Here is a 21,706-nt window from a genome sequence, read left to right as displayed (position 1 = left end):
ATCGGGTAATGAATGTCTGAATGATGTTTATTGAAACCTGGGTTGTGCCTGCTTGATAATAAGTGATATTTAATCTGTAGCTTTTACACAAACGGACTTCTGGCGTTTTCTTTTTCCTATTAGGAAAAAGTATAGCTATGTGATGTGTATTGAGAATAGACTTGAATTTCGCAAAGGTATTGAATTTGTTGAAAGTTTTAATGACTCTTTCTAGAACTGTAGAAGTGCATTTTTGGTATTTAGGCTTCACTTTGATGTTAGCATAAGAACTGTACCTGGCCATCACTACAATGGCCAAAGTTTTAAAGGAAGTTGCAAAAAAGTTGCCAGTTGTGGAATAATCGCCATACCGTGGAGCTCCTCAAATTCTTTACAGTTTATAACAGTTTATGGTGCTGATCCTGACCACTCTTCCCCATAGTATTTTTCTTGTTGATATGCATTTTTATATAGGTGGGTGTTTTCATTACCCATGGAAATATGTAATCTTTTTACAAATTCTACAATGTTGTATTTATAATCTACATTCCCACTGCCATGCTCAGCACACTGTTCTGAATTGTTAAGAGTAGCTTATAGCTCAGTAGTTATTTGAGCAGCACTGATGATTATTTCTTATCTACTGTGCTTTAGATGTGTCAATAACAAATTTGATTTGCCAGCATGCTGCCCATATACTTACATTTTTTAACGTCATTAATCTCACATGGCGTTGACAAATATGGTTGTGTTCTGGGTCCTGAAATTTTCCTTTAACACTGGTGGATGTGACCAGTGGCTCCTGCATCCTGTATGATGTGGATATACACCCTCCTTCTTCCAACCTTTTTTTTCCTCCTGTCGTTGTTCACAGCAAGGCAGCATCTATATCTGGATGAAGATCTGCCTATATTTTACTGATTGAAGGTTGACATGCTGCAGAGTTGAAAACTGTTCATGTATTTTCTGATCTTCCCCAACAGATTCTCTTTCAAAATTAAGATTATTTTCTTAAACCATGATTATTTTTTTCTGTCATCTCTGCTTTAAAAGGGTTTGTCAGTTTTCACACTGACTTTTCAGATGTAAAATTGACCTCTTTTAAAAATAGAGACTTTTAAGCCTGTGATGATATGTTTCATGTTTATTTCGTAATCGTTCTCATATCAGCATGCTCGCTGCACTGTAAATCTGAATGAGAGAATTCAGTGTCAAGGTGGTGCTTTGATTTCTTGTACCTTCTTGACTAAACTTTATCTGGAGTATTCATGATTAACATTTAGCAGTTTTGTAGAGCCTTTCATCTTTAAATGAAAATAATGTTAATCATTTTCAGTGAGAGGGAAGTGACTTATTCAAGGCCAAGCAACAACTCAAAGAGGAAGCTCCAGTTAGAACCCAGATTTTGTAATATCCCATCACAGCTAATACAGGAGTGCACTGTAAAATATTTAATAAATCACACAATTTAAATGAGTTTGTTAAATGAGAGAAATTAAAAATAATTTAAACATGTTAAATAGTAGACTAAGTAAAAGAAATTTGAGGAGTGGAAGAGTGGATATAATGAGAATAGTACTAATGCTTATGGGACAAATACAAGTAAACATTTAGTATACTTCTCTTAATGTAAATCTGCTAGGTTGTTTGATAATTGTGCTGGGGAGGATAATGGGGTTACTAATTTCTTCAGAGAGGAGTGGCTCTCAGCTGATACTCATGCTTGTTTTGTATGTCCTGCTTCCTGTAAAACTTACACATGCTTTCATAACAGTGGCTTGAACACCTGCAGCATATACAGCCTGTTATTTCAATTGAAACCACATATTTAAAAAAATATGTGGGAGCCTTGCTTGTCTTTCAGTTATTCATGGGTCGATAGCATAGTGTTTCCTCCTTTAGGCCTGACTCATTTTTAATTTACATCATTTACACGTATGCCTATGGTGCTAATAAAATATACACAGTTTGGGGAAAAGTTAATACATTCAAATACATAAATGGGCAATTCTTTTATATATGTGTGTGTATTTTTATAGACTGAAAACTCAACCTGGTGCTGCTTGTGATGATACCTTTTAAAATTTGTTATACCCCATAATCTTTAAGTCCAATGCATTAAGCAGTTGAGGCTAACAGGCCAAAGATTTCACCTCTAGTTTTCATTGTAGATTCACATTTATACAGAAAGCTTATACTGGTTGTGCCCTGCCAGTTTTATTGCTTCATGAAAATACGTAGCAGATAATATTGAAAAGGTTTTTTTCTTTTGAAGTATGCAGAAATCTGGACTCCCATAAATTTAATTTTTGTGGCTGGATGGGAGAACAGTGGATGAGTGCAAGTAGAGGGAAGTGCAACAAGCAGGAAGTTTCTGACTTTCTGTGATAAGAGGAAACTCATATCTGAATCAGTGGAAAAGTTTCTTCTAAACGCATTGGTGGTATATGTTTGTTGTGCACAAAATACATAGAAAGTGTTCAATCAAAAGTCAGTGTCTTGGAAACTGAAGAAAAGGAATAAAAACCCTTGCATTTTAGATTGATGGAGTGTGCGTATTGTAGTTTGGACTTGTTTAGTGTGTTGGTTTTTTTCAAATGCGCTTTTCAAAGAAGGCAGCAATTAGAAGAACTGAGAACGTTTTATGAATGAAGGTAAACTTCAGCTTTTTGTGAATTTACTTCACAATTTTCTGGGGAAGTACTTAGGTCGGCATGAAATGCCCTTTGAAATTTTATGTTGGTACTCCGTGTATTACTTTAAATAAGTTCATTTGGGGCAGTTATACTTTGAAATTAAAAATTAATTCTGATACAACATTTCTGAAATATCCAACAAACTGAATTACCTTTTCCCCAACTCTGGCTATGTAGTAAGGCAATATAAATGTTTTACAGTTGAAACTTTAGCGTCCCTTTTTCACAAGATTCCCTTCTGTAGGCGGTGTGGATTTCACTGAGTAGAAAGCTACTTTGGTTTTTGTATTTGCCCATGAGTCTGCAGCTTGAAGATTGCTTGATTCAGGTGCAAGATGACAGTTGAGGCTTGACTGCAAGTCAGGGAATTGGAAGGAGATTTAATGGATAGATAGAATAAGGTAAGTATGGAGCAAGAAATACCTTTTCCATTTCTAGCTGATTAACAGCTGTTCATGGCCCCTTTCATATACTACAAATTTTTCAGAACTGTATATGGACCCAAGCAGTTTGCTGATTGCTTTTGTTTCCCACCATTGATCAGTGAAGTTGTTTGTTGATTTAACAAACCTTCAAGATAAAATGTCAAACTTCAGTTTTCAGAGATGGAAAAGCTTCCTAGTCTTTTGTCTCTCAACTTTTGTCTGGAGCCTTAAGTACGTTCTTAGAGTGAAGTGAGAGGAATTCTGTACCTGAGAAGAAATGAAAACATATATTGGACAGATAGAAGTTAATATTAATTTTTAATATCTGATGATGATGTCAGACATATAGTTGGTGCAATCATGCTGCCTTTACCCACAAATGCAGAATCCATTTATTGCAAGGTTCAGTCCTTATGAAATTGAGTAGAGCAGAGGACAGTAGCAGCTGCTATCACTGGACATAGCTCCACTTCGATGCTATTGAGGTACACATTCAAAATGAATGGATTGGGGTACACATTCAGAATGAACAAGTGGCACTATCAGCTGTTGCAAATCCAGCTGAGATGCTGTGTTACTTTAATAGCACTCCTGTGCGCTCTGCAGCCTCAGTGATTGGAGAAAGTCCTGATTTGTCTTTAGTATGTTATATATTTTTGTTCTGGTCTTTAGGCGTTTTAGATAAAATGACAATGTTCTTGTGCATTAGAAGAAAAATATGTAGCTCTACCTATAAGTCAGTATTCAAAACTGACATATGCCGGGAATTAGAGCATGCTGTTGCTGTTTCATAGCTGTTGGGTGAGACTAGATTTTTACATTAATTTGCAGTAATAGTGTATGATCAGTCATGGTTATAATTTCCACTATGAGTAATTTTATCTGAGAAGAGGGCAAATGTGGGCTGAGTGAACATCATTTTACTCCTTGTAACAGCTTACCCAGATTGGGATAAAAGTACATTGGTAGACTCATGCTATAATTTTTGTAGGTTGACTGGAGTGCTTCGTTTTTTAGAGCTGCTGTTATTTATCATTTAGTCCGTGACCATATTAGACATCTCCCAATACAGATCGTCAGTCTTTTGCCAGTGTTTCAAGGTAGCTTTCAGTAAGACTCCCATTTTCTATTAAGCTCAGAAGTTTTAGGCTCGCACCATCCCCTTCCAAAAGTAATGGATCAGTCGAACTCAAGCCATATGAGCTTGAGAAAGAAGAATGGCCAGGTAGGAAGTGGGTGACTAGGGCTTTAACTGGTGGGTTTAAGAGGAAAACCCTCAGTGTAAAGCTTATCAACAGGCATTGAATAGCCTTTTTTTTTTTTAACACTGAGCATTTCTTTTAGATCCCTCTTACCTATTTCTCTGCAGTCTCATTCTGCTTGCAGCCGTGGACTTTCCTAAGCATGAAACAACCTAGCGTACTTCTAAGATTCCATCTTCTGGAAAAATGGAGTAAAATCAAAATCAACAAAACAGAGCATGTGTCTTGAACCCTTGTTGGCCGTTATTCTTTTTCATTTTGTTTATTACAGTGTATGTCTCCACATCTTGTTTCCCTGATTTTTTTGCATGTCAAGCTCCTCTGCTTCTGTGTTTTCAAGCCATGAGTAGGTCCAACTGCAACAGAAATCATTGTAAGGCAGGGTTGTGGGTTAACCACAGTAGGCAGCTAAGCACCGCATAACTACTCACTAGGAAAGAAACGTGAGGAAGGAAAAACAAATACATTACCAATAAAGATACGGTTTTAGATATTGAAGCAGATTGTATTGGCTAAGTCCATTTGTTGGAGTAATGGAAGATATAGACTTTTACAAGGGTTTTTACTAAGGCCGTCTTTGATTGTTGTAAAATGGTATGCAATGATAAAGATGCAAACAAAAAAAGTTGCGTAAAATTGCTGATGAGGGCTTGATCATTAAAGATGACTGTCTTTACAGTTATTGAAGTCTTTGGCAACCAGTGAGATGAGCATTTTAGAGGTTGTGCACTGCATGGATTGGTGGGGAGGTGAGTTGGATCGCATGGTTAAGTGGGGTAAGTGAGAATTTTAGCTGTATAGGCAGGTTGACTGTTACATGTATAGGTCTTATTAAAAAAACAACAAGAATGACAACAAAGTTTTGGATGAGATCTGAATATATTGGAAGATGAAGAGGAGCTGATGAAGATCATCTCGTTTTGAACCTGAGTGGTGAAAATGGTGACAAAGATGTATTTGATACTGAGAGAGGAAAAGTGGTCAAGGATTTCTCATTTTTCTCAAATATTCAGTTTGCTTTAGAAAGAAGTCTGTAGTAGTACATTACACCAAGCTGACACTACTTCTGTTGTGCTTGATGTATTATCTGTGCTTTCTCCTCTAAAAAAAAAGGACTCAAGTTGCCAGCAAGTCACTAGATTGCTAGTATTCTATTTCAGCTAACGTTTCTTACTCACCCTGACCAGACAACTTCTAGATTTATTATTCAGGTTAGCTTCAGAGTAAGTGAAGGTTGGGTGGCAGTTTCATTTTTTCAACGTGAGAGAATTTATCTTTCAAAGTCCTGAGTTACAGTTTGCAATGATTTCATCATTGAAAAGTATCCTGAACTGACAACAATGAATTAACTGCCATTTCACTTGAGACTAATTCCTGTCTACAGTTAAGAATTTTGCTTGGTGAAAAGTTACGGCCATGCCAATTTTATTCTTGTTTATTTTGCTTAGTTTTGAAGGAACCAAAACAAGTGTCAATTCCAGAATTCTGTTGTAGCAGCTAGTAATGGGTTTGTCATGATTCATTGCTATGTCTGTTTATAGTATCCACTGGATACAGTGGCTTTCCATGTAGTCCCTTCTGATATGCTAACCTCTTCCCTGTAACTTGAAATACGCTTCTGTACTTTCACGTCTTTACGCAGTGTTTCAAAGGATTTTTACTTCCATTTGACATTTGCCTTTTCTGAGGCTGAAGCTATGTTTTACTGTCAGTTCCTTTCAAACAAAGTCTGTGCCACCATTATGATATATTGACTTGAAGACACAGGTAAAGGATGACCTAAAGAATTTGAAGAAGGTAAAGAACTGAAGGTAATTTGAAGGAATTTGAAGGTAAAGAATTGAAATGCAAGCAGACTTTCTAATCACTTGTACATGTAAACAAATGAAAAAACATTTAACTGACATCTGTCATCTTGTGTAGGTGAAAGACAGAGGGAGAAGCTCTCTCTTCCACTCTGGACATTTGATTTGATACCTTCCTCTCGGAGCTCTGGCTCTGCCATCCAGCCTCTTTAGCGTTTCTGAAGTGGACCATTTTAGATCCAGAGCTCAAAGTTCAACACCCTGCTGTAAGCTCTGTCATCTCTGACAGTTGGTCACGGATCATCTAACTGCACTGGACCTTGCTGGGCATTCCTGCATCCATGGGCATATGATGAAAGAAAAAAAACCCAAATAAAACACGAAATACCCTGTGTCCTCAGCCGACCTAATCTCTTGAGGAGAATTTCTTTGTGACTTCTCTAATAGGAAAGATCTGACATCGAGTTTGGAATAGACTGCCCCTTGTTAGTGACCCAGCTGCACCTTGATGATACAGTGACAGAGATCTATCTGCTCTAGGTTTAGAGGGAATGACAATGGTGAGGTGAGATTAAAGCTGTACTTTTGTTTCCCTCTGCCCAATTAAACCTTCATTTGAAATGCCCTTCTGCAGAAATATGGTGGGGAGTGGCTGCTAACCGTGAGGTGTTGCTCAGTGTGTCTGCCCTCTTGTACACGTTGTCAAATCCCACCAAGTGACATTTGGCAAGGAATGTAAAATGAAATGTCTGTCACCAAAAATAACTAAATAAAACCCAACATTGTACTGTATGTGAATGGCTACATCTGAGTTCAGTCCCAGTCTGTTGACTGGGCACAAGGGAAGTCTTAGGTAACGACCTCTACATAGCTTAGAACAATCACCTTCGTTTTGTTTGGCTGCCTGTCCCTTGATGATGTTCTGCCCAAAGCTGAATTCTCTTTTTTTGATTTTTTTCTTTATACATCTGATCCTCACACTTTTTAATGTTCAGTAAGGCTTGTATAAGGCTAATTGATAATTTACTACTGACTAAGAAGAACTGTTGTCTTTCATTAATTGAAATACTTGTACACGATGTCATGCACGTTTGACCATTCAGCTGTGCTGGATCTTGACCTATATGTTTGTGTCACCCAGTCTTTCTCCGTTATGACAGTTCATGAAGTGCATTTCCAAGTACCACCTGTTCTCTTAATTCTGTAATGAATGGGGAAAAAAAGAAAGAGTTGGGGGTTTTTTATTATTATTTTTACTTTTTTTTAAAATTTATTTACATCTGTTTCATAAAGCGATAGTAGATACTGGGAGAGTTTCAATATTTAGTCAGTGTAAAGAGTGTTGTGTATACGTATGAGCGTTTTAGAATTCTAAATTGGATAGATAAACCATATATATATATGCACAGTATTATAAGCAAATGATTTCTTTGCTTTCAATGACTCTTGATCCTAAGAAGGTATCTGGAGCATTCTGGCCAGAAAGCAGCTGCCGTTCCTAGAACAGCACTGGAGTGTGCATACATGGGGAAAAAAGCCAGGAAAAAACTGTTCTGTCATAGCTCACCACGTGGACTTTAACTTCTCTGTTAGTGCTGCTTTAGTCCATCAGAAATTTCCTGCAGTCCTACAGGTAGACTTTATTTACTAAAGTCTACTTGTTAGGCATTACTACCCTCAGTGACCAATTTGTGGATAAAGACAATGTTGTGGCAGCTGGTGTTGTATTACAGCTAGTGAAATGGTTCATTCTTAGACTTGGACCAGGAGAGCATAACAAAGTTTTGAAATATGCAGGAGTAAAAGTAAATTGGACTTGGATTTATTAAGACTTTTTGCTTTGTATCTTAGTTGTAGTTCTTCAGCTCACTCACTTGATCAAGCGTACAGTCAGTAAATTGAGAATTTTTGTTCGAGGAATCTCTAGTGCAGCATGTGGAGTGAAGGAGGGCAAATGACTAACTAGGGCTTTGAATGGTGACCCAGACTAATAATTAAACACACAACTATGTTGGTAATCCTTCAATGATGTAATCTTCACATTATCTTGTCGTGTGACTAGGAGATAGGGATGCAGCAGATTTCTTTTTACATTTAAGATCATGTGAAATTTGTATTCATAGGGCACCTCTTTTGATCCTGAAGGTAATCCCTCATGATAAAAAATGTTAACAGAATTTAGGATACATTTTCTATGTTGATATATTTGCATTAGCAAAAATAAAGAAGAGTGGGAAGTATCGGGTATAAAACTTACATGGCCATTATTCCTGCTGTTTATGGTTGACTTGGCTTCATATTTAGATTTAACTTATTTCATTAGTTAAGCAATTTTCTTTTTTTAGTAAGTATTACTTGCATTGTGTGTGAAAATCAAAGGTTAAAAAAAATGGATATTTGTAATGGTAAGCACTCTGGGATTGGTACCCTGTGCCATCTCTTTCTGGCAAGCATATGATTTCATGAAATTGGTTTACTGTGATGCATTGCATGTGATACCGTAGATTACTGAAAACAGCTTTAACAGTAGTATAGAGAATTACTTCAATGCAGTTTATTTTTTAAACCTAGTTCACTTCCTTGTAGCATGTATTCTTTGGCTTTTTCTAGCATTTTAGAGGATTTCTTCTGTTGTTTTGCTTTGCTGTTTTGAAGGCCTGTATCTCTGTTATGGAAATTAATTGGTCTGACAGGGGTCAGAGGAAATATCTGTTGGTTGCCCATATGTTTTTGCTGCATGTCAAACAATACGCCTGTTATCGTTATGAATTCTTACGTAAAATGGATAATAAAGTGCTGGAGTGGCTAAGTGAAATAATGCGTTACTTTCTGGATGCCTGCTGAGTGAGCACTTGGTTCATGAAGTCAAACGTTGAAGTCCTGGGCTTCTGGATGCTTAAGATTTGTTCCAGGAAGAAAAAATTGGTCTGTACTTTTAAGCCCTGAGTGACTTCACTGTTGACTTCAGTGATGGAAAGACCTGCAGCTAAACAAAATTGAACTGACTGATTTAGTTACAATCAAGATAAATTTACTGGAGATGAGAGATGGGAAGAGGAGAGTGTGCACCAATTGGTTAAGTTAAACTATTGTCTGTCCATTGTTTCTGGCTCTGTTTTCAGTCATTGACTATTTATTTCTGCTCCTGCTCTCCTGTAGTGGTCATGATGTCTGCAGTATGTTAATATTAGTTTACTTGGTATGGGTTAAAATTTTATTTCAAATAAAGTCATATCTAAAATTAAAAAGTAAACATTGATTAATCTGATTTTTAATGAGTGACAGCTGAAATCTTACAAATATGCTGTAAAATTACACTGGAAGATACATTGAAAGGGATTTACTGAATGTGGACTTTTTTTAAATTAGAATAATTTGTGAAGTAAGGATGGGCAGAATTATGTAGGACAATTAGCGGTGATGCTGCGAATCAGGAGTTCAGGAAGGATAACTAACTTCTGAACAGAAAATACTGTATTTTTGATTACCCGTATTTGAATTAAGAGCATGAAATAATGTATCTTAAGGCTGTTAGTCTTTGAACAGGATGAATTTTAGATTCTGATCTGTGTCAGTGAAGTGTTTTATCTTGAAGTCTTGTGGGTAGCAATCCAATTTCCATGTTACTAGTAAAATATGGGTACTTTGGAGTTTAGTCAGTGAATAAATCTGAACAATTGTTCAGATATAGATAGTGAAAGAAAAAAACCCTGTTGGTTAAAAGCTGGTTAAAACCTTAAAGTACCTATTAATAACAAGTCTTGGTACTGAAATTTAGGTGACAGCAGGAAAAACAAGATTAGTCTGGAAAACCAGTCCCGTGGTTGTTCATGGGCTTGGGTCATATACATTTGCCTTGGTAACGCCTCTTTAGTGTGGTTAAAAATACCCAGAGTTTATGCCATCAAAAAATTCACTGTGTGGAAAAAAGGAAAGGATTCCTTATTGTTGGCTGCCGTGTTATGCTTGGCTTTGAAGAAACTGACTTGTTTTACAGTTTCAGTCAAAGATCAACGCAATCATTTGAGCCTTGACTTTCTCTCCCAGGAGTCTGACAGAGCTGGCAGCATTCTCTTCTGTCAGGCTTTCGTTGTTTAAGATCAACTCTTTGACTCACTGACACTGTAATGAGGAGTAAACAAGCTCTGTTTCTTTGAGGCAATTTGTAGTATGTTTCTAGTGGATTCTGAATTTAACTGTATTGGTTTAACAGTTGTTGAATCATGTAGCTGTAGTAAACTTCTTTACTAGTGGTAATAATTGTGTCGAGTATGACCCATATGGAGGGGTTTATCTTCGGTCCTGATGGTTTCGGCTTCTGCCCTCCACTGCTGCATGTCTGCTTGCTTCAGAATACTGTCTCCTTGGTTCTTCTCCTGCATTTAACCACTACTTTGTAGTCAGTGGATTTCAAATGTCCTGCTTGGCCCCTTTTTTCCCACTGAGAAATATGGTAGGTAATTGCAGGTCCACGCGTGCTTCCGATCAACTACGTGCATGAATGTTCTAATACATGGGGTTTAAAAATATGTGTCTGCCTGAGAATAGAAACTCATCAGAATTTAGAGGACAGGATGTTGCTGAGAAACAAAAGTTTAAATTTCGTGTACTGTCTGTGATTAGATTAAGGTGTCCCTTAAAACCACTGTAAGAATCAGCATCTGCAGGTACTGATCCTGTCTAACAGGTAGCTGATCTCTGGGTCTCTGATCTTAAAAAGAAGACAGGACGTTGTGTCTTGCAGAACCTTTAATAAAAATAAGTTTGGAAAAAAAAAAAAAGAAAATTGTTGAATTCAAGATTCCTTTGATTTTAATTTATTTTTTTATTCTGTGTTCTAACCAAAAAAATGTTATCCTTGTTTACTTCTTAGTGGCTGGTGACTATTCACTGTGCAATTTATTGTTCATTGGTGACATTTTCAGCAGGCCTGGAAGTTACGATAATTAGGTAACAAGAGTTAAAGGAAAGTTGTGTTGGCATAATTATTTGAGGAAATTTGCCTCTTGTATTCCAAATTCCATATGGGGTAAGCTAAAGCATTATTTCCGTGATTTTTCAGTACTTCCACACAGTCATTAATTAACACCGAAATCTGTCGTTGACAAGTGAAAATATGTATTCAGAATAGAGAACAGGTTACTTTCTTGTTTACCTGGAAAATAATGAATACTGGGTAATTCTGGATACCATTCACTGGGGTTTTGTTGTAAAGTTTTAGGTAAGAAAGTAATCTCTTTAGGATAAGGAGAAGATAAACCTTCTTCCATGTCCCCTAAGGTTAGTATATTGGAGTTGGTCTTAGGTAAATCAGCAGTGCATGTTGATTTGAGGTTCAGTGGACAATTCCATGCAGACCTAAGTTTTCCACTCAGTGAAGAAAAAGACCAAGAAGGAAAAAAATCTCAGATGGTTTGGAAACGCTAAGTCAACAAAACTCCTGGAGGACGGAATGGTGGTGCCATTGCCAACACTTTATTTTTTTGGCTACTACCTCAGTTGGTTGAGCACTCCTGTTGTTCATGGGAGACAAGGTTCAGTAAAGTCCTTTTTGCACCAAAGATTTATCTTGAACCTCTTACCCCCTAGATTGCTGCTGGAAATTTTGGGTATGACATGCTTACAGCTTCCTGTCTAATAAAGTTTTCTGTTGTAGAAATTAGAAATGAACTGAGGCTACAAATGGAGTTCAGGGGACCTATGCGATGGGTGAATATCGTAATCGACAGAGAGAAGAGTAAATCTCTGTATTTCCCTGACAATGCACCTTTTATACACAGTGATGCAAAGACAAGAGGGAGAGTGCAAATGGCTGCTCTCAAGCAGAGGAAGGATTGGTTTCTCCAGTTTGTGTCAATCCTCAAACCACATACACCTTAGTACAAGGAGGGCACTACCTGTTCTTAGTCGTGTAACGACAAGGTTCTTTTTGATTACAAGCTGCCTTCATAGATTGAATAACAGGTATCATGATCATCGCCAAACACAGATCAAACTAGAGACTAATAAAAGCTGCAGCTGGCATATTTCACTGGTAATTGCAACTATAGGAACGTGTCATATGTAGTTAATCAGACAGTTTCATTAATAATTCTAAACATCATAAAGGGAAAAATACATCTGTATGTGTTTAGTTGAATTAGCTTTAAAAACCATTGGTACAAGTATGTTTTGTTAATCATCAATTACTATAGATAGTCAAGACTCTATATGGAAAATAATGAGGGTCCTGTTTTAGAGGTGGCACAATCAAGAGTTTTCACTTAGTTGGAAAAAGTTACTTTGTTGTTTTCACTTCACATTGGAGCCTGGAATGCTTAGTCTGTAATGGCTAAAGACGTAAAAAATACAACTGTTTCTTCCCCATGTAGAAATTAGATACACAGTTGCTGTTTTTTTAAATTTACCCAATTTAAATCTAACATGGAGTCCTTTTCTTCTTTTATTATATGAATTTAAATTCTTCTGTATCTGATTCCATTAATGAATTACTAAACCTGGCTCAAGTTTTTGCATGTAACAGTTAGAAAAGAGGTGAGTGTAGTACTGTTATATCATGTAAAATATTAATTTGCCTTAATGAGAGATTTACTTTTAGTTAAAGGAATGTAAACAGTGAATGTGTACAAAATATATCAACTGAGTCTTTGGCTAAAATAACAAAAAGTGAATTTTTGGATATTCAGACTTAATTTGAAGATGTAATTTAATGCAGGCATAATAGTCTTGTTAAGTCAGTAATTAAAGTTCTCTTAATAACATTAATTCTGTCTTCATACAGGTACTTCATATAGCAGAGTATACTGCTATGTAACTTACTACCAATACGATTCCCATTAATGACCATTATCTTGAAAATCTTTTGGAATCTTCACAATTGTATTTTATGTCCTTTGTGTTTAGGTTGTCTTAATTAAAAATTAAAAAAAAATAAAAAAAACCCCAAACACAAAACAAAACCAAAACGAACAAAAAAACCAAACCAAAACAAACGCAAAAAACTGTCATAGCAAGGGACTTTGTTTTTCCTCCTTACCACCAGTTTAGTAACTTGTTTTCTGAGAAATAATAGCATAGACTTAAATGCTGCCATTTCACTTTCTGTTAGTTGAATCATTCACTTTTTACTGTTTTGTAGTATGCTGGCAAAATTACAGCATTTTCAACAATTAATCCATTTTTTCATACAAGATTGGTATTCATTAGCCTTCTAATTCATCTGAGTAACTTACAGGACATAGCAATTTCTGACATGTACTTTTGTCTTTTGCAGACCAGATGTTTCTATCCTTTTATATTTAAAGGGAAGCCCTGATTTTTACTTCACTAATAATGTATTATACTATAAATCTAATGATCTGTTTGGGGATTTGAGTTTAAAAAGTGCTTCCAGTCTCACTCCAGTGCATAAACCAACTTCTTTTGTACAGTGCTTGCTAACAGAGGTGGCCATTTTATTGATGAATATGGAAAAAGTGTATAGTCCAGTGCTTTGTTCCATTCCTCTAATTTATGACACGAGTAATAATGGATGATGAATGAGATATCCAAAACATTAATAAATTATCTTAAGAGGTGTACTAAATCAAAGAGGAGGAGACTAAGAAATAATCTCATATAATGCCTCCAAGAAAAGTAAGCTAATTCCAGAGTCATTTATTCAGAGATATGCAAAAACCCAGAGAAATTTGTTGAAATTGAACTGCTATAGTTAGTATGATGTTATAACTCAGTGTTCCAAATGTGCTATTCTAGACATTTGGATCACCAGCTTCAGGTGGCAAGAGATATAAAACGTACAGATTAAAATCATTCTTAAATATTTAAGTTAAAACGTTGAGTTTAAGCATGTTTAAAATAAAACCCAGCAATTTTGTCCTATGTTGATGATGCTTACGTCCTCTTCTCTAAATTCATCTATCCACTAACAGAGTTGAAATTTGCAGCAGTTTTCTGCTGTGGTTTGCATTCACTAACTTGATGATTCTCTGAAATACTCACTTTTTTTAAGAGAAGCTGTGCAGCCTTTCAGTTTTTTAGCACTGAAAGTTTCCATGTTTTATCTATTTGGATGCCACAAGCAACAGTTCTCTCAGTGATGCTGGCTGTCTCAGAAGGAATCTTCATATCAGAAGAAGCATTTGTCTGCTTATGCAGTATTCATGTCCATTTTGCTATAGACAGGGAGCATCAAAGTAGCGGGTCAGTTTTATGCAAACAAACTATAGGCAGTCTTCTTAATCTGTTTCTTGTTGATGTTAAGAAGTCCAGTGAAATTTAGTCACCATTACAAAATGGAGTGAGATTTAGGGAGTGCGAATGTTACTGATATTGGTAGAAATAAAATGTCCTGGAGGTTGTGTAAGGTTTTCCATTTCACAAACTGATGATTTTGAGGTTCTGTGAATGTGGTTTTTATCACATTCGGATGATCTATGTGTGGGTTTAGATCATTTTGTCATCAAAATGAAGAACATGTCTTTTGTCCCCCCCGCCATTCCTTTTTGGTATTTTCTTTACATGCCTTTGCTGGGGTTTATATGGCTGTCCGGAACTGATCCAGCTGATAGATAGTATATTTTTTCTTTCTTGACATCATACAATAAGTTACAAAGTAGTTAAATGTTCTTGATATGGAGTAATCTGAACATAAAGGCTATACTTCCTACATCAAGGACAATGGAAAACCCTTTTTTATGATGATATCTGACCAAATTGGACCACCTTTGGATACTGATAGTTAAACTTATCTACCTAGTTGTATTAAACTTATTAGCCATTTCGGCGTTTATTTCTTGCGTGTAAAATAGTGCAAAAGAACATCTTACAAAAGGGGCCTGGCAACAAAGCCCGGATAGTAATTGGTTTTCTATATTTCATTCATCTCAACTTCGTTTTTGTGACTAAGATTAAGCAGTGACAGCTGGATACTAAGCCACTTGTAGCTCCTGGATTTTTTTTTTCCCAGTTCCCCATCATGGTTGCCTTCAGAGTCTCCGTGATCCAAACTGGCCATAGTGGTCTGGACAGTGGCATGCTCTCACTGAACTCATAATGTTTGTCTTACAGCTGGACATTTCCTAGCTGTGCTACTTTCTAATTTCCCAGAATGCATTTTATTGATCTTCTTTCTACTCAATAGCCTCAATTTAACCTTTAACTGTGGAATTTATTGTCGGTGCAATTCTTTACATAAAAGTCGTCATCAGAAGGTGTCACTGGTTCTTTCTACTTTTTGTTTCCTCTCAGTTTTTAATAAATATACTGAGTATAGTTAGTCATATTCTACTTCTAATCATTGATCTTTATGATGAACAACTAACATACTTTTAAAAAATAGTGTGTTGTAAACAGTAGTTTCTTTTTTTTGTTGTTGTTATTTTGGGTTTTTTTTTTGTTTTTGTTTCCACCTTAATTTACATTCAGGCATCTTTCAAGCATCTTGTGGAAATGTTGATATTAATTCTAACTTACTTAATGTGCTGTATTTATGAGTCAGAGTAGGACTGCTTTGGCTCAGTCAGCCCATACTTATGCAGTTGTTAAATTTTACTTCTATTCTTCCATAGGTGATGTGATCAGGTCTGTAATTTTTAACATTGTCAAGTTTAAAGAGAAGTGGAGGATATCAAGCGTTTTTAGAAACTAGAAATTATATCTATTTTCCAAGTTTATTAGATCTTTACCCAGAAAGTATGTATGTAGATTTTCTTCTCAGTGTATTTATCTTACCTTTTATTTCCCACTATTTTCTTCTGACCATTTATATTGGAGTTTCACATAAAACTTTCAAGATCTTTAGTTCACCCTTCCATTTATATTAAGGTCTGCCTTGGCTACATAAGTATAAACGTTATAGTCAGTTGTTAATTTATAGCATGGCATCGTACAGAAGAAACCAGGGGCATTCTGCTTTGGTATCTGTGGTGTTAAAACTTGAGTTAGTGATTAGGGTGGGATAGATTTCCGCTTTCTGCAGACTCCCAGATTTTCTTACTATGTTCAGGGTGAAATCAAGATCTGTTGAACACCAAGAAAGTACTTCCCAGTAAGGGAAAGATTGAAGAGGATTTTATTTGCATTATCAGTATTTGCCACGATGCCAGACCTTAGTTTAAGGAAAATAACTATTAAGAAAGCAGCGGAACCCTATCATATGTTCAGTACTTCTCTCTTGTGTTCAGTGTGAAATCAAGACCTTTTAAAAGTCAGAAAATTCCATTAAGCAGTGTTTTAGAGGTTAAGGTGCTCATTCATGGTTGTGGTAGCGTGGCTTTAAGTTTCTTCTTTCCGTGATACATAGTAGGAACTTGAATCAGCATTATATATCTGAGATGAGTGCTCTAATATCTCTGTGTTGCTTTTCGTTCTGGAGAATGTATCTCAAAATCTCAAAATGGATAAATTTCACTTGAAATTCATTGGAGCAAATGGCCCAAAAGAGAATGGTAGCAGAACTTGGAGTGTACAATGCTTACCTGGATAAAAGATGAATAGACTCAGCACCTTGTTCAGTTATGTATAGAAAGTAGAAAGATTCTGTGCTTTGCAGAAATTAAAATATCTGTATCGGTATTAAAATATACTAAGAAAGGGATTCGACAGCTCTTGCTTTACCAAAATTGGAGCATAAGCCTTTAGTCCAACAACGATTAAGGCCTGAACTGGGAGAGCCTTTTTGTGGAATAAGACATGATCTGATCTTTTTGAGAGTAAGATGCAATGTCTACTCTCTTTTCTATGAATATCCTTAAAGAACAACCACCGTTAATTGTGTAAGATGATGATTGCACCCTGTATAAACTTACAAAGTAGCCAGTCCTTCACATGCAGGTCTAGGCAATTTGTAGTTCTGTATTTATTGCTTCAATAAATAGGGCATCTGAATAAAAATGTAATTGCAAAGAACAGATTTTCAGCCATGTAAAAAAAAGTAACTGATCCAGTAATAAGTTCTGTGATGGCAACAGAGGAATGCTTTGGCCTTAAGCATATTACTTGGGAAATAAGGATCTTAAATGTAGGGTTATACTCTGTCATGTACATGACATTTGAGGGCTTATTAGAATCAAGAAGTGCATGACTAAGGGTCTTTGAAAAAGAGAAAAGAACTTCAAGTAGCAAAATGTGAATATGAAATAACTGTAAATTAATTTTTTGCCCAGTCCATTTATTTAAGCATTTATTATATTTCATCATTTCATGATTTCTAATTAATAGACAATGCATTGTTTAAATAGGATTGTAATTGTGTTTTTTTGAAACACAATAGAAGAGTGTCTTTAATTGAAAAAAATCAAATTTTGCTACCAAAATAAAGATCCCATAGTTTGGCGTACTTCCAGGTTAACATACTATGGAGAAGTCTGCAGCAAATACTGCAGATCAGTACAATGAAGGGTTAATTGTGAAAACTGATATAAGTTTTATTTTCTTATAAATCAAGAGGTTGGTAAAATGTACGCTTAGTGTTGATCATTAGAATACAAAACTATCTGTTAAAATCAATTAACATGCATATCTGATGACTGATTGTATAAATATGAAAGTCAAATAATTGTAATCGTTAACCATGGCTTCAGGTCATATGAGTTGTCAGCTCAAAAAAACTACAGGAGAAGGAGGTTGATTTGCATATATTTAATGTGGCGTGCTGTACATGTGGGAATTTGAGATAAACCTTTGCTAGTAATCTGCTTGCTTTTATCTAAAAATCAACTAGGAAACATGGGTCATAACAGTCAAATGAGCTATGTGTTGTATTGAGAGCGGTTGGTTCAGTAGTTTGGGATTCAACATTTCACTATATGTTTTAATATTTTAAAATTGATTTTTTACTAAGAGACAATAGGAAGAAGCTGGCTAAAATGTTATTCAAGAAATACTCAAAGTTCTTACCAGGAACATAATCAAATGATTGTAAATGATTGTAAGACTGGGTTACTTTTACAGGTTTTAATTAGACTTGACATTATGTATAACAAGCACTTCTTTGCTTTTTATGATAAAAAAATCAGAGATATATTACAAATTTTAAATAAGTAATGTACTGAGTCACGAAAGTATCTTTCTGTGTGAAGTGGACCAAACAGATAATTTTTAATTTTATTGATTAATTGTAATAAATAGAGGGAGGGAAGTGTGGCAGAGGAATGAGGTGTCTGGCCTGGAAAGGACTTACATATTATTTAAGTTCCTGACTGTAAAAATCTATTGCAGGTTTTGTTTTAGTTGTGGTTTTTTTGGTTGGGGTTTGGTTTTTTTCCCCCTTGATAATGCAAAATAATTCTATATAACTCATAACAATTCAAAGAATCCTTGTAATGTGAGTCAGAATATAGTGGTCAGTACGTACATTACCTATAATTTGGTTAAGGATGTCTGTCCAGCCTTTCTCTTTTCCCCTGCGTTTGCTCCTGAACATTAAAAATAAATAATTCCCATTCTAAATTTTGAAATTATATGGAAATTATATGGTAATCTCTTTATAAAATTTCCTATGTTCATGAGTTCCCAAAAGGGAAGAAGCAGCACTATGCATTTTCTTTTGATCTGTACCTGCAAACTAAGAAACTTTCTGATGAGGGCAGTATCAAAAGGTGGAGAACAGAAGATCGTGTTGCTCGGTGCTTTTTACTGTAACCCTATTTATAATTTGTCCATTGTAGATATCTGAAATTCGTTCTTGGGTGTGGTACAGTCCAGTTCCTTGCATTATCACCCGAATTGAGTACCAGCATGGTGGCCCCCCTGTTGTAGCATTCAGGTCCTCAGCCTGGGCAGAGTACAGAATGCACACAATTACTCTACTTGTGATACTCTTGCTCTGTGAAGTACACCTGAATCATAGAATGGTTTGGGTTGGAAAGGACCTTAAAGATCATCTAGTTCCAACCCCCCTGCCATGGTGCTGCCGTGAATGGTGCTGCCGTGAATGGTGCTGCCATGAATGGTGCTGCCATGAATGGTGCTGCCTTTTGCTTTAGTCTTCTGTTGACCAGTCTTTTGCATTATCTGTTGGGTAAAGGCGCCTATACCATGTTTGTGGGTTGGGGGGGACCAGCTGGCAGAACAGGGGAATGGAATTGAGTTCAGTTTCCATCTTTTACCTCACGTGGAGGATGGAATTTGCATTGGATTGCAAGAGAGAGAAAGGTGGCTGGTCATAGTTTTGTGTCCTTTCTTTAAATGATTTACACGTCTATTTGAGGAAGGAATTATGACCCTCTAACATAGACAGAAATAGTTGTGTGAGGAGTTCAGTTCTGTAACCGCAGATCGGAAGGCCAAATTAAATATGAAAATAATTAAAAACTAAGCAAATTTTAAAAGGAAGAAAAAAATGTGGTTTTAAGACATCAGTGACTGTAATTACAGTTTTAGCTGTAGTGTAACCCATTGGTGAAAAATCACTTTGCTACCAGAGGCTGCCAAGCTGCAGCTGAGTGAAGATGATTTATGACTAAGCGGTACTTCCTCAAGAAGGTCTGATTCCAGAAGCTCTGTATGATTCCTGCGCCATTGTATCTCCCAGTAATCCTCAAAATCTTTTAATGTGTGACTTTTTTTTTTTTTTTACAAGGATACATTACTTTAAAAAAAAGAAGGATTTGGGATATGTATGATTTGGTTTCGGGGTGGATGGGATTTGCAGATGTGGCATGGAAATGAGTTGTCATTCTCAAACAGAAATCTGGGCACTGGAAGAGAATACCTTAGCAAAAAAACCCAGTCTCATTTGTCCCACTACAGAAACATAAATTGTGAGAAAAGTGTGCCTCAGATTCCTTAAAATATAGAAGTTTTTTGTACTCTTGTGTTTTGGGGCTTGCAGTGTTATTAGCTCAAAGGGGAGGTATGGTTTTTCATGATGACTATATTTAGCCAGGAGGAATAGTCCTTTTTAAAGCAAATTGAAATGAGCGTATGAGAGCGTGAAATTATCAGCAGCGCTGGTGCGCATTTACATAACTTCTACATACTCTTTTGAATGACCACACAACAGAACAAGTACTTCATTTCCACTGTGTTGATTTTTCTTGACAAAACATGGCAGTCTATCCAAAGGAGGGTGTTTAGCCAAGATAAATATAAAATTTATGATTAAGCAAAGTGTTTCCGTATTATAATCCCTAAAGAGAATTCGAGACTTGTTAAATATAATGTGCCCAGGTAGTTTTAAGGGTAAATTATCCTTTATGCTTTTAAATGCTGAAATACAGCAACACCATCAACCATTTGAGATCTTACCAGTAGAAACAACACTGCATAATATTTTTCTTTTGAATCAAGTAGCAAAAAACCCATACATATATACAATATATAACCTCAGATTTGATGTGTTCATTCAGTTTTGCAGGCCTGTACAGAGATCAAGAATCCATGTCAGTGGCATGGATTTTTAGAAATAAACCAAATCTGACTCTTTCCTGTAACGTGTATTATAGAAGAAGGCAAATAAACCTTTTTGACAGGATGGATAAAAATTGATAACATGATTACACTTCTGGCACATTTCTTTAACTGCTATATTTACAGAATAGCACTTTGAAGAGAACTATGGTGACTGTCAATATTATTTGTTAAAATAAATGGAGAATGAAAACTGATTCAGGAGATGACTGGATTTTGACCTTTGTGGTGCCAGTGTTGGCTTTGGAGTGCAGTGTTCTAATTAAATTGTGAATGTACTTAGATAGTGGATATTAAATGATCTCACTGTATTCTTTCAAGGACTATGAACTTCCAAAATCAAGGATAACATTAGATGTCAGCCAAGTATTTTGTCCTTCTCGTGGTTTGTCTTTACATCTGAATTAGTGCCAGTTTGCACAGATTGTGTGTCAGCTTAAATACAAGAAATAGGCCTCAGTCTGCTTGAACTCGTTCCACCAAAGACTTCTAAAAACTTTTGGTAGTCTGCAAACTGTAATGGTTGTTTTACATTAAGTTGCTTTGTAGAATTATAAAACAGCTTTTCTTGTGCTTTCAAATAAAATGTTGTCATCCACTAATGAATGAGATACCATCTGTAATAATTAAGGTTATTCTACTTGTTTTCCCCCTGCAGCAAAACTTCTGAAGGTTTGCACAAGACAGAGAACCACCAAGAAGGCTATTCCAGTATTGTAAGTACTGCACCCAGGAAAAATAATAAATATACGAATTAAGAATGTTGTAAAGAGATTTTCATTTTTGGGGGGGGAAATGAGCAACATAAAGGGATTACGTGTAAAATACAGAGCAGGATGTATTGTAGCAATCATGTTAATAATTTACAAAGGAAAATCTGCACTCTTGTAAAATCTAAAATTGTATCCTTGTGCAGTGTAATCAGGAATTTACCAATAGCAGTGAAAAATACTTCTCTATCCACCAAAGATTGATCTAGTTTATATACATTTGTTTATTTAAAACTATCAGAATTTAGAAAATCATTGTAGTTTTGTAGGTTTGTCATTTGTTTTAGTGACTTATTGTTTAGGTTATTTTGCAGAATTATTTATTTGCTGATTTATTTATGTATTTCATTATTTATT

General features: G+C 35.8%; 1 protein-coding gene across 6 annotated transcripts in view; it reads left to right on the top strand.

Annotated features, from left to right (window-relative positions):
• The window catches only part of TBC1D5 (TBC1 domain family member 5), a 320,349-nt gene that overhangs the window by 5,593 nt on the left and 293,050 nt on the right, over window positions 1–21,706 (top strand). For all 6 annotated transcript variants that reach the window (XM_074574990.1, XM_074574989.1, XM_074574987.1 and 3 more), the window contains exon 2: window positions 21,238–21,295. The gene's annotated coding sequence lies outside the window, so the exon portion shown is untranslated. The remainder of the gene's footprint in view (window positions 1–21,237; window positions 21,296–21,706) is intronic.

The sequence above is a fragment of the Larus michahellis genome, chromosome 2, assembly GCF_964199755.1.
Source record: "Larus michahellis chromosome 2, bLarMic1.1, whole genome shotgun sequence".
Lineage (NCBI taxonomy): Eukaryota > Metazoa > Chordata > Aves > Charadriiformes > Laridae > Larus > Larus michahellis.
This window is presented reverse-complemented; position numbering and strand designations above follow the sequence as displayed.